A 13,967-nucleotide genomic window follows, 5' to 3' on the forward strand; every position below is an offset into this window, starting at 1 on the left:
CTTGAATGGCGTGGAATAGCTGAAGACCTTCCCCTGTACTTGGATTTCCTAGGACAAGGGCACTCAGGGCAGTCCTCACTGTGTGCAGCCTTGGACCCACTAGGTAAGGAGCAAAGCAGTTGCCAGCCACCTTGGAGACTGTGCTCTCCTAACACACAGGGTGCTGTTTTCACAGGACCAAATGTATCAACATGTTGATAAGCTTTGTTTGGAGATGCATCCTGATTGTGAAATAGCCACGTGGATGGGGTTGTCTTTTTAGCTAGAGAGAAGGATCCTGTATTTTGACAATCACGCAGGATGCCCTAAACACCTTTGGCTCTCAGAGTCTGTGTGTGTGAAATTCTGTCCCCAAAGATGAGAGTGCCCCGTTCGCTCTCTGATGGCCATCCCTCTACCAACTGGTATCTGCCTTGCTCTGATGATCGACCTCAGATTATTTTCATTTCCAGGAGCCGTGTCTTGAGGTCACAGTTCAGTTCCCCACACTGCAGATAAGCCTCTTCTCCTGGGGCTGGGGAATTTTCACATGTGTATGAGTGGTGGGAAACCCACGGCTCTGACTCATGTGATTCCTGTGGTCTCAGTAGTTTTAAACAACAGCTGATATGGAAACTTCTGGTTCTAAGAGATATGTTCCATTCAGAGATAATTTCTCTGCAGGAGTGACCAGGCCTTAAGATATGAAAAGTGTTTATTGGGTGGCTGCTGAGTACTTTCTGCCGCATGACATTGCCTGGGGTGTGGAGAGTTTTTGAGCGTTTCAGAGTGCTTTTCCTCACTTAATTCTCACCATGCCTCTGTGAAGAAGTACATCAGTTAGCGTGTGTCTGGTTTCAAGTGACATAAAATACTCCAACTGGCTTGATCTACAAGGGGGATTTAGTGGCTGGTTCACCTAACTAATATGCTCAGAGGTGGTCAGTATTCAGGGAAGCCTGATCTGGGCTCAGAATGGATCCCTGAGGGCTAGGGCCTCCTTCTGTTCCTGCTCTGCCTTCCTGGCCTAGGTTTACCTTCAAGTTTATATTGAAGGCTGCTGGCAGCTCAGGATACCATGCGGTGTCAAAACAGTTGATGGAGTTCTAACCCTTGCAACCTCTTATTGTGTCACCCAGTTGTCGATTGAAAAAAAGTGCACAACTTAAAAGTCGAGAATTATGTTTTATTCCATGGACTTCCTGTGAAGCTAAGCCTGGAAAACAGCTTCTCAGATAACTCTGAAGGACTGCTCTGAAGAGGCAAAGGAGGAGACAGGATATTAGGGGTTTTAGCAAAAAAATAAAAAATAAAAAGAAGAAGAAGATAGTTGGAATGTCAAAAGATCACTGTTAATTAAAGAAAGTCAGACATCTCAAGATAAAAAAATTAGCACTTTTCTATGTATGGGAAGATGCAAGAGTCTGGGTTCTTTGAAATCATCCTTTTGATATACACCTTAGCATATAGGGCCAGTATCCTACTTTTGTCCATCTGAAATCCCTGGGAATCCCCCAGGGTGCATGGTCAGGGGTGGGTGCAGGGGCAGCTACAGTGGCTACTGGCTTGATGGCTACAGCATCCTCTGTTTACTGATGTGGTGTGTGACATTCTTCATTCACACAGTGGAAGTGGTTTCCTATACCAGATTTACAGAACAAGGAGAGATTGTTGATTTTCCCACAAGCCCCAGCTCCTTGCCTCTGACTAATTTATGTGTTCATCCTTGAACCAATTCTTGATGGCCAGTGGCCATTTCATGACTGACTCAAGAACATTTTCTGGGACCTGGTTTGGGTTTCAGCCTCATCAGGTTGATCTCTGAGAGGTAGCAGTGAGTGGTCCTGAAAAAAGATCTTAGTTCCCTGCCCAGGAATTGAATTTGGGCAGCTAGTGGCGCAGATGGTAAAGAAACTGCCTGCAATGCTGGAGACCTGAGTTTGACCCCTGGGTCAGGAAGATGCCCTGGAGAAGGGAATGGTTACCCATTCCAGTATTCTTGCTTGGAGAATTCAATAGACAGAAGAGCCTGGAGGGCTACAATCCATGGTGTAGCAAAGAGTTAGACACAACTAAGCAGCTAACACTTTCACTTTTTCACTTTTAACTTGGATGAAAACCAAGAATCCTAACTGCTAGACCCCCAAGGGCTACCTTGACTTTTCCTTCCACGCCCCTGTTTGAAAGCAAGAATGTTTCAAGGAGGCAGTAACTGTAAAAACAGTTACAAAGTTAATTATCAGAGACACAACACAACATATGGGAGAGCACACACAGAAGCAATTTATTTATTTCAATCAGAAGCAAGGCAAAAATACATACCTGGAGAAGAGTGAAGGCATCCTGAGTGAGAAAGAGTGCAGTAAAGAGGTACTTTAAATCACTTATATAAAACAATTCTTTCAAGTCTTTTTTTTTTTTTTTTACCTTTGGCCAATTATCTTGCTTCATTTTTCACACCTGATTTGTTCTAGAACCTTCTCCAACATATGCATGCAACTTTTTGCTAAGATGGATCCCACTGCAGAGGTCTGTGAATGCATGTCCACACTTACGGGGTGGGACCCACTCTTGTTTTTGACCTCCAAGAATCCTTTCTGCTCGTGTAGTTGGAGAAGTTTTCCTTGACCTCAGAAGTGGTCATCTTACTTCTTTAGCATATTACCTTTGCCACTAGTTTTGTCTTTAGAGTGTCTAAGTGAGAACAAAGCTTCAATTTTATTCCACTTGGTGAACACCAGCTGTCCAGCCCAGGGGCCCATCTATCTCTATGAAACAAAGCCTTCTCTTCCTGAAAGAGAGGGATTGGTGAAGCTTAAACCAGTTAATAGATGAGAATTTGGGGCTTTTCTAGGGTCAGGTAGCAATGTGATGACACTCATGAGGGCTATTTTCTCCTCCCCACCACTACCTGTGAGTTTACTGAGGGCCTGGGGCCATAGATTTTTTTCCCTAGGACAATGCAGTGCCCTTACAGCGTGCTTACTATTTGTTGAGGATAGTTAGGGATGTGTGACTGGTCAGTGCGACTGGCTTGATGTAAGTGGAGGATTAAAATGGAGCCTAAGGAAGTAAATCTGAACTAACTTTGAAACTCTATAAAGCAGCTGAAAGTCTGGGCTTGATCAACAGAGAGTGAGATATTCTATAGCAGAACATGGGGATGATTTCATGACTGGAGGGGGACAGAGTATGAGCTGAGCTGGCGAGAAGGCCAGGGAGGAGGTGGTGGGATGAGAGAGCCTGCACTGCCTCCCCCATCATTGCCACCTGTAACTGAAGAGGATGCTGCTCAGCCTTCCTGGGACAGACCTGTCCCCAACATGGTCTGCTGTAGCTCTTCTCTAAAGTGCCCAGATAGTAGTGTCTTAGGAATATTTCCCAAGTTTTTCAGATGCTAAAACCCACCACCAAATGGAAGAAATTAACTATTTGATGATCTTGAGCCCATAGCCCCCAGAACTTCTAGTGTCTAAGGGTTCATCACCATCAACCAACCAGAGGATTGTGCATGAGTTTATCCCATACTCTATGACGCCCCTCTCTCATCTGGTCTTTAAACATGCATTGCTGTAACACTTTGAGGTTTTAGGGGGGAGAGAGGCATGTGCCATCTGTTCTTCCTGTGTGGCCCTGCAAAAACCTTTCTCTGCTTTAAACTCCTACGTTTCGATATTGTTTGGCCTCACTATCCATTGGGCACACAAACTTGTACTTGGTAACACATTCATTCCAAGAAAGAAATGACTGCCTTGGAATTTAGGGCTCAACGGATAGAAAATATTGACAGCAGAGCCCTGCAATTCATTTTTCTGTCTTGTACGGTTGGATGTATTTGGATCTAAATAGTGAAGCTTGGGTGGAACTTTGGGTCCTGAGTTTTGAACCAAGAATGTCTTGTTTGCCTGGAGTCAGGTGGGGAGATTTAGCCAAGTGGACTCCGAGGGCTTCCCATAGGCCTGAACAGATGGCTAAGGGACCAAACATGAGGTGTGGCATTTAGCAAGAAATGTTGACCTTTCTCAGTGTGCTTTGTGCCCTGGTCCTGTTGTGGGGCTCTGCAAGCTTCTTGGACCTGTCTGTGCCTCCCCCAGTGTGAGGGGTGAGCGAGCTCCCTGGGCTCCCAGCCTCGTGGTGCTGGGTCTTCTAGACCTTCAATGGGATGTCCTGTCAAGGACACCTTGGCAACACTAGCAGGCCATGTCTCTAGGCTTATTCTGTCTTTCTGATGCACCACATAGTCACTGAGCCTCCTCCATCAAGCTTAACTCAGCTGAGTCACAGAAAGAATATACCAGGCATGATTTACCAACTGATGTCTTCCCCCTGGGGAACACAGGACACTTGGGGTAACCATTCAGCCTCAGACTGGGATATGTTAGGATGCAACCCTCTTTTTCTTTTTCTTTTCTTCTCTTAAAGGATTCAAACTGATTTTGCAGGTGACACACATTCAGGAGGCACAGTGGTAAAGAATTTGCCTGCCAATGCAGAAGACACAGGAGACGCAGGTTCTATCCCTGGGTCAGGAAGATCCCCTGGGGTAGAAAATGGCAACCCACTCCAGGATTCTTGCCTGGGAAATTCCATGGACAGGGCAGCTTGGTGGGGTACAGTCCACAGGGTTGCAAAAAGGGTCAGATGTGACTTAGTGACTGAGCATGGATGTGCACATTCTGTAGATTAGTATAATAAAGATAACTTTAAACCTAGAATTCTGTCAGAGCTAAAAGGATATTAGTTATCTCTGAGATCACATTGGTCATCTCTCAGCTGAGGCCCCAGAGGAAAGTTGCAGCCTGGCAGGCAGGTGGTCAAGGGCTCTCTTTTTTTCATAAGACTCTTTTTAAAAAAGGGTCAGGCTCCCTTTATTTTTATTTACTTATGGTTGTGTTGAGTCTTCGTTGCTGCATGCAGGCTTTCACCACTCAGGCTTTCTCTAGTTGAGGTGAACCAGGTCTGCTCTTTGGTTGCGGTGCTTGGGCTTCTCTTGTTGTGGAGCACAGGCTGTAGGGTGTGCAGGCTTCAACTGGTGTTGCACATGGGCTCAATAGCTATAGCACGTGGGCTTAGTTGCTCTGTGGCATGTGGGATCCTCCTGGACCAGAGATCGAACTTGTATCCCCTGAATTGGCAGGTGGATTCTTATCCACTTTACTACCAAGGAAGTCCCATAAGACTCTTAATTATATAGTGCTGTGCGCTTAATCTCGGAGAAGACAATGGCACCCCACTCCAGTACTCTTGCCTGGAAAATCCCATGGATGGAGGAGCCTGGTGGGCTGCAGTCCATGGGGTCGCTGAGGGTCGGGCATGACTGAGCGACTTCACTTTCACTTTTCACTTTTCACTTTCATGCATTGGAGAAGGAAATGGCAACCCACTCCAGTGTTCTTGCCTGGAGAATCCCAGGGATGGGGGAGCCTGGTGGGCTGCCGTCTATGGGGTCGCACAGAGTCGGATACGACTGAAGCGACTTAGCAGCAGCAGTGCGCTTAATCTGAGAAGGCAATGGCAACCCACTCCAGTGTTCTTGTCTGGAGAATCCCAGGCACAGAGGAGCTTGGTGGGCTGCCGTCTCTGGGGTTGCACAGAGTCCAACACAACTAAAGCGACTAAGCAGCAGCAGCAGTGCGCTTAATTGCTGTCATACCTGACTCTTTTCAACCCCATGGACTGTAGCCCCCATGGACTGCAGTTCATCTGTCCATGGAATTCTCCAGGCAAGATTACTGGAGTGGGTTGCCAGTTCCTCCTCCAGGGGATCTTCTCGACCCAGGGGTTGAATGCAAGTCTCCTGCATCTCCTGCACTGGCAGGTGAATTCTTCTACCACTGAGCTGCTTGGGAAGCTGAATTACATGGTTACTCTTTCTCCAAAGGCCAAGAGGCAATTAAAACAGAAACATGTAAAAGAGAACAATGTAATTATAACAATAAAGATTTAGGTGCCAGGAAAGGAAGAACAAGCAACAGGTATTCAGCCTGGAAAGGGAGGAAGAGCACCCAATGGCAGAGCCCTCCTTGTGGCTTTCAATCTGACTCTGGTCTCCCTGGCAGCCAAAGTGAAGAAAGAGGCAGACCCTATTATAATTTCCTCTTCAGAAAGGAAAGGATAGCTAAATATGTGATCTCAGTTAATCTTCATAACAGTTCAACAAACTTACGTCCAGTTTATGGATGAAGAAATTAAGTTTTCTTGAGTTTAAGGGACCTTAGAATTGTACAGTTGTTGAGTGGCAGGGAGGGGATTTGAATTCACATCTGTATTCTATGCTCTTGATCACAGGCTCCACATTTCTGAGGTGAAGGGGGCAAGCAGATAGTGATGTTGGTGTTATCTGATACTCTTAAGGGACCCATTCTGACCCTCTGGCCTGGATGGGTGGTCCTTGCACCTGAATCTTTAGAGGAGCTGCTAAAACTAACCAGTGATCTATAGCCACAGGTAAGTCAGTGATGCTCATATGACCACAGGGAAAGGAGGCCCTTCTTTCCCTTGCCCCCCAACCCTTCCCAGGTTCCCAAGTTCTCCTTCTACATTTTCATAGGACCCTTCTGAGGCAAATGTCCCGATGTTCATAATCCCACTGCCCTAGAGAGGATTTGGCTTGTTTTTCTTTGGGGAGGGGTGGACGGAGTCATTAAGGTCATTAATGTCTACCTATCTATAGGGCAAAGGACAGGCTCATCTGGATGAAAACTCTACTTGCTCAGTGAGTGAGCTAGTTAAAGTAAACCCAGAAGTCTCTATCAGTCTCTTACCATTTTTCTGTGTGCAGCAAAGAGTTTTCCCTTCTGTGCAGGGGAAAGACTTAGCCGACTGAGGATGAGATCCTGGGACAGAGCCTCTCAAGGAGCTTTCAGAAAGAAAAGGGACTCATGGGGGCAGAAAGGGTCCCGAGGAGAGAATGGTCTTGGGACAGTTGGCACATACTTGTTAGTAGCTGGACTGGGAAGGTCCCCTGCATCCAGGCTATGGTCTCTCTGGACCCTCCACTTTGACCTACCAGAGGCAGTAAGAAGACATGGGGAGCTGGAGAGGAGCAGGTTTACCAACCTTCACTCTCTTGCTTCTGGTGGGGACTCACCAACTTGGTGTGTCCTTTGCTGTCTCCATATCCTTCTGTTTTGCATCAGAACGTGTTTGGACCAGCCATTTGGTCAGGTCCTGTCTAACCCAGGAAGTAAGCTCACCATTGCCTGCTGCAAGGATATGGACAGGAGGGCAAAGGCGATGAGGCAGAACCGGAAAGGGAAAGAGAGGTGGAAATATGTTCCAGGAATTATTCTAAATAGCCAGATCACTGCCAACTCAGTGTACACTATTTGAAGAGCATGCAGGGAAAGCTATGAGCTGAAGGAGGCTCTGAGTTGTGTTAATGCTCCCTTTAGAGGTGTTATCAGCCAAACAGATGGTAGACGCCCAACAGAACTGGAAGAAATCAAGTATCCTTCATAGCTCACTTAAGGTGGCGTCGAGGGTGGTTTTATTATTTATAGAGTCATGGAAGCAAGGTCTACTACACCACAGTGTGTTGTTATGTAATTCCTTTCTCCTCCTGAATGCAGCATTGGTACGCTCCATATGGTTATTACAGGTAGATTCGTTTTACTTTGGGTATATATTTGTTTCTGGAGTAAGTAGCTCTTGGCAACTCAAAGTGAAAATCAATTTGAAGCACTAAAGAGAGGTATGGGGAAGGAGAAGTTCCATTTAGGCCTACAATAGATACCTTCAATTTGGATAGACTCCCCTTTGTGGACCATTCAAAGGGATGTGAAATTGTGGAAGGAATTTCCCAGGGAACCTCCATCTAGGTGAGCCTCAGTGTATGAAAATCCAGACAGAGGAACATTTACTGCTTAGGGACAGTTGGAATGCTTGCTAGAATTTCAGAGGGATTTTTGCTTTATGAAAACATCCCTAGAAACTAAATCTTCCTTAGGGCTGAAAAGTCACCATGGATGTTGAAAACACACAAGACAGCAGAGAAAATGAGGTTCAGGGTTGGGAACTCTGAACTTTAAGACAATCAAAGAAGGGAGATAATGGGAAAAAATGGGGCTCTGTAATAGGATGTTAATGAACTTGTTTTGGGATCCCTTATTAAACAATTATTTTTGGAAAACAACTACTTTGCAATATTAAAAATGTAATGTATATTCATGATTCTATTCAGATTTTCTAGAAGGGTCTAAAGTGAAAAGTATGCTTCTTTCCACCCTGTCCCTGTGAAGTTACTGTGATGAAATGCTTATTGTTTATCTGTTATTGTTTATTTCTTATGCAGATGAAAGGATGTACATTTTTATCATTAAAAAAATCACTTATGGGATCATTTTGTATGGATCATTCTGCAACTTACTTTTTCATTTTTTATTTTACCTTGAAGAACTTCCCATATCTGTGTAAGGATCAACATTGGTCTCTGCAATGGCTGTACAATATTTTATTGTGTGGATGGATTATAATTTTTTTAACTCATTCTCTGATGACAAATATGTATACTGTTTCTTGGCTTTTACCATTACCAAAAATGCTTCCAGCAGCATTTTCTTTCATGTATCTTTGTTCATATCTATAACTACAGTTAATAGCTATATTCATTCTATTAGGTACCATTTATGTTGACCTTGAACAACTTTTCTCGCTGGCAGTGTACAAGTATGTTTCATTCTCTCTGCACCTTTTAATATTTGCCAAAATCACAGGAAAGAAGAATTCTTTTATTTATTCAGCCACTGAAAAATATTTTCTTGAGCACCTACTATGTGTCAAGGATATGTATTAGGATATGGGAAACATGGAGGGCAAAAAGCGAAATGGCAGACCCTTTCCCAGTGGAGCTCCTGGTCCAGATGGGGAGACAAACATTCAGTAATCACATTGGGTTAAGTGTAAATTATCATCTTTTCAAGTGCAGTAAAAGAGAAACACATAATAGTTAGAAGAGCATGTAAAAGAGAGAGCTGATCTCATTAGGGGTTAGGCTGGGTGGCCAAGAATAGCTTCCTCCAGGAAGGGACAACTGACCTGCCAAATGAGTACAGATTCACTAGGAGGAAGAGGGAAGGAGAGAGAAAGCATTGCAGAGAGAGGGAATACAGTACAGATGAAGTTCCTGAGAAGAATCCAGGTGTGAAGTCAGAAGGAAAAAGTCGGTTCAGGGCCAGACCACACATAACTCACTCAGGGTTCACATCCTTTCCTAGGAGGAGGGGGAAAGCTTGGAAAAGGTTTAACCAGGGGAGATACATAATCAGACTTCTGTTTTGTAAAGATTGTTATGTTTGCTCTTAGAGGTAGACAATAGTAGAACATAACTCACACTACTGTAATTTGCACTTATGGTAAGTCTCCGATATACAAACAAGTTTGGTTCTGAGAATACTTTCATAAGTCAAATTTGTTCATAAGTCCAACAAAGTTAGCCTAGGTACCCAACTAACACAGTCTACTATATAGTCTTGGTGGTGGTGGTTTAGTCGCTCAGTTGTGTCTGACTCTTTGCGACCCCATGGACTGTAGCCCGCCAAGCTCCTCTGTCCATGGGATTCTCCAGGCAAGAATACTGGAGTAATTTGCCATTTCCTTCTCCACTAATATATAGTACTATACTGCAATAGATTTATAATACTTTTCATGCAAATAATGCATAAAAAACAAACACAAAAAATAAATATTTTTTAATCTTCCAGTACAGAACCTTCAGAAGCACATTAGTATAGTACAACAGCTGGTATCCAGAGGCTGGCATCCAGTGAACAGGAAAGAAGAGATACTACTTGAGGATGGAGAGGAGGTGGGAGATGGTAGGAGCTGAAGGATGGTCAGCAATAGGAGATGGAGCTACATCACTGCTGCTTTTACACTTGCTCTCAGACATGCTGGGCTTGAAATAAATACACTGTATTACTCTACTCTATACAGTACTGAATAATAGAGTACACAAGGCACAAGCACTTGTAGAGGATACATATGTGGGACAATGTAACCCAGACACATGAACTAACTTGATTGTACATGAAAAGCCATGTTTGCATCTTTGAAAGTTCACAACTTGGGCATTCTTACATAGGGGGCTTACTGTATTTAATTTTGAGTTAGGTTGATCATTTATTCTTATTTGATTGATGGTCAATTGTATGATTTTCTGAGTTGTTTGCTAATGGCCTTGACAACATTTTTCTATTGGTTTCATCTTATGATTTATAGGAGCTCTTTGTATTTAAAAGCATTAGCCTTTTATTTGCAAAGACTTATAAATACTTTCCCAATTTTGTCTTTTGGCTATTTTACATGCTCTTTAATATTTATATGGTCAGATTTAGCAGTATTCCCTTTATGGTTTCTCAATTTTGTGTCATGCTTATAAAGGCCTTCTCTCCTCTAAGATTATCAATATTTCCTTATTTTTCTAGGGCTCATATGTTTTTACTTTTTACCTTTTAATGATTTATCTGGGATTTCTTTTAGAAGAAAGTACAGAAAACCACTAGAACATTCAGGTATGACCTAAATCAAATCCCTTATGACTATACAGTGGAAGTGACAAATAGATTCAAGGGATTAGATCTGATAGACAGAGTGCCTGATGAACTATGGACAGAGGTTTGTGACATTGTACAGGAAGCAGTGATCAAGAACATCCCCAAGAAAAAGAAATGCAAAAAGACAAAATGGTTGTCTAAGGAGGCCTTACAAACAGCTATGAAAAGAAGAGAAGCAAAAGGCAAAGAAAAAGAAAGATATACCCATTTGAATGCAGAGTTCCAAAGAATAGCAAGGAGACATAAGAAAGCCTTCCTCAGTGATCAGTGCAAAGAAATAGAGGGAAACAATAGAATGGTAAAGACTAGGGATCTCTTCAAGAAACTTATAGATACTAAGGGAACAGTTCATGCAAAGATGGGCCCAATAAAGGACAAAAATGGTATGAACCTAACAGAAGCAGAAGATATTAAGAGGTGGCAGGAATACACAGAAGAACTATACGAAAAAAGATCTTCATGACCCAGATAATCACGATGGTGTGATCACTCACTTAGAGCCAGACATCCTGGAATGTGAAGTCAAGTGGGCCTTAAGAAGCATCACTACGAACAAAGCTAGTGGAGGTGATGGAATTCCAGTTGAGCTATTTCAAATCCTAAAAGATGATGCTGTGAAAGTGCTGCACTCAATATGCCAGCAAATTTGGAAAACTCAGCAATGGCCATAAGACTGGAAAAGTCAGTTTTCATTCCAATCCCAGAGAAAGACAGTGCCAAGAATGCTCAAACTACTGCACAATTGCACTCATCTCATACGCTAAGCAAAGTAATGCTCAAAATTCTCCAAGCCAGGCTTCAACAGTACGTGAATGGTGAACTTCCACATGTTCAAGCTGGATTTAGAAAAGGCAGAGGAACTAGAGATCAAATAGTCAACATCCGTTGGATCATTGAAAAAATATGAGAGTTCCAGAAAAACATCAACCTTTGCTTTATTGACTATGCCAAAGCCTTTGACTGTGTGGATCACAACAAACTGTGGAAAATTCTTCAGGAGATGGGAATGCCAGACCACCCGACCTGCCTCATGAGAAATCTGTATGCAGGTAAAGAAACAACAGTTAGAACTGCACATGGAACAACAGACTTGTTCCAAATCGGGAAAGGAGTACGTCAAGGTTGTATATTGTCACTCTGATTATTTAACTTATAAGCAGAGTACATCATGAGAAATGCTGGACTGGATGAAGCACAAGCTGGAATTAAGACTGCCGGGAGAAATATCAATAACCTCAGATATGCAGATGACACCACCCTTATGGCACAAAGCGAAGAAGAACTAAAGAGCCTCTCAATGAAAATGAAAGAGGAGAGTGAAAAAGTTAGCTTAAAACTCAACATTTAGAAAACTAAGATCATGGCATCTGGTCCCATCACTTTATGGCAAATAGATGGGGAAACAGTGGAAACAGTGAGAGACTTTATTTTTTTGGGCTCCAAGATCACTGCAGATTTTGACTGCAGCCATGAAATTAAAAGGCACTTGATCCTTGGGAGAAAAGTTATGACCAACCTAGATAGCATATTAAAAAGCAGAGACATTACTTTGCCAACAAAGGTCCATCTAATCAAAGCTATGGTTTTTCCAGTAGTCATGTATGGATGTGAGAGTTGGATTATAAAGAAAGCTGACGGCCAAAGAATTGATGCTTTTGAACTGTGGTGTTGGAGAAGACTCTTGAGAGTCCCTTGGACTGCAATGAGACCCATTCAGTCCATCCTAAACAAAATGAGTCCTGAATATTCATTGAAAGGACTGATGCTGAAGCTGAAACTTCAATACTTTGGCCACCTGATGCGAAGAACTGACTCATTGGAAAAGACCCTGATGCTGGAAAGATTGAAGGAGGGAGGAGAAGGGGACGAGGATGAGATGGTTGGATGGCATCACTGACGTGATGGACAAGAGTTTGACTAGGCTCCGGGAGTTGGTGATGGACAGGAGGCCTGGTGTACTGCAGTCCATGGGGTTGCAAAGAGTCGGACGCGACTGAGCTACTGAACTGAATTGAAGTAGGTTTATTTATTATTTTGCTGATTGCTGGTCAGTTGTGCATCACCATTGAATACATCTCTTAATTTTTCTTGTCAATGTGAATTGCTACCTTTATCACCTACTAATTTTCCATCTGTCAGTTATACATTTAGATATAACTTTATTCTTTTTCTGTTTCATGTGATTTATTCTTGTCTATTCCTGCACAAGTACTAATTCAAAAAATTATAGTAGCTTTGGGATATATTTTAGTATCTGCTGGTATTCAACTTCATTTCTCCCCTCCTCACTGCCACACATGCTTTTCTTGGCAATACTGGCATGTTTCTTTGCAAGGCCTCACTGGGAGAAATGAGCAGCCAATGTGACCTCCATTGTGAAGGGGCCTGTCACTCATGGTTTCATCCTTTGTGTGACATTCAGTGACTGTTCTAGAACCTTCTTGTTTGTGGTGTGATCTGGTGCTCCCCACTTCTTGGCATCAGAATGCCACAAGGATGCCACTACCCTGGTGATCCATTGCTTAAGAATCCACCTCCCAATGCAGGGGACATGGGTTAGATCCCTGGTCCATGAGGATTCCACATGCTGCAGGGCAACTAAGCCCGTGTGTCACAGCTATTGAGCCTGCACTCTAGAGCCCAAGCTCCATAACAAGAGAAGCCACGGCAACAAGAAGCCTGGGCACCACGCGCCACAGTTAGAGAAAGCCTGCACAGAGCGATGAAGACCCAGCACAGCCAAAAATAAGTAAGTAAATATATAGTAAAAAAGAGATGCCATTGGGTTCACAGTTCCTCCCCTGTGTTTAATATCAGTGGAACAGTCAGATTAAATTCGGTATCATCTGGAAAATGGGAAACACTGGCAAGTCTGAACTCTTACCTAAAGAAGCAAATATCATCAGTAGTAGCAAAACTCCCACCGTAGATCAAAAAGGAGAAAAATACCACCCAGATAGGCTGGACTGCAGACCGCTCTTCCCTCCTCTTGTGCCCAAGTCTGGTTTCTCTCAGCCTGGTCTAGAGCACCTGTTTTTAAGTCTCCTTCAACAGACAGAGCATGGACTTAAGAGTCAGGTCCAGGGGCAAACTTATCCACTTTCTCTGTAACTTTGGACCTCTTAACTTCTTAGAACTGCAGATCCTTCTCAGGACAGAGGAGATCCTGATGTTTACTTTGAAGAGTTGCTCTCAGCAAAAAAGATTCCGTATCTGGATTGCACCTGGCACAGTGGATCTGCTAATCAGAAACCATGGTTATTCAGCACATCACATGTTTACTTTATAAAAAACGCCTGTCCTAATCATACCCAATTCTTCTGAATGTTGATGCAAATCAGACACCAGACTGGAGTTTTCAAGGCCACTCCAGTCATTACTGGGTCTTTTGTAGGCAGTATTTAATAAAAAGGTGGGGGAGGGGATTCTAAAACG

At 43.3% G+C, this 13,967-nt stretch overlaps 1 long non-coding RNA gene across 2 annotated transcripts in view; it reads left to right on the forward strand.

Annotated features, from left to right (window-relative positions):
- The first annotated feature begins 13,096 nt into the window (after nucleotides 1-13,096).
- LOC139186403 (uncharacterized) overlaps nucleotides 13,097-13,967 on the forward strand; it is a 40,995-nt gene continuing 40,124 nt past the window's right edge. For both annotated transcript variants that reach the window (XR_011569947.1, XR_011569952.1), the window contains exon 1: nucleotides 13,097-13,281. This is a non-coding gene — a long non-coding RNA (uncharacterized lncRNA). The remainder of the gene's footprint in view (nucleotides 13,282-13,967) is intronic.

Source organism: Bos indicus, chromosome 2 (assembly GCF_029378745.1).
Source record: "Bos indicus isolate NIAB-ARS_2022 breed Sahiwal x Tharparkar chromosome 2, NIAB-ARS_B.indTharparkar_mat_pri_1.0, whole genome shotgun sequence".
NCBI classification, from domain to species: domain Eukaryota; kingdom Metazoa; phylum Chordata; class Mammalia; order Artiodactyla; family Bovidae; genus Bos; species Bos indicus.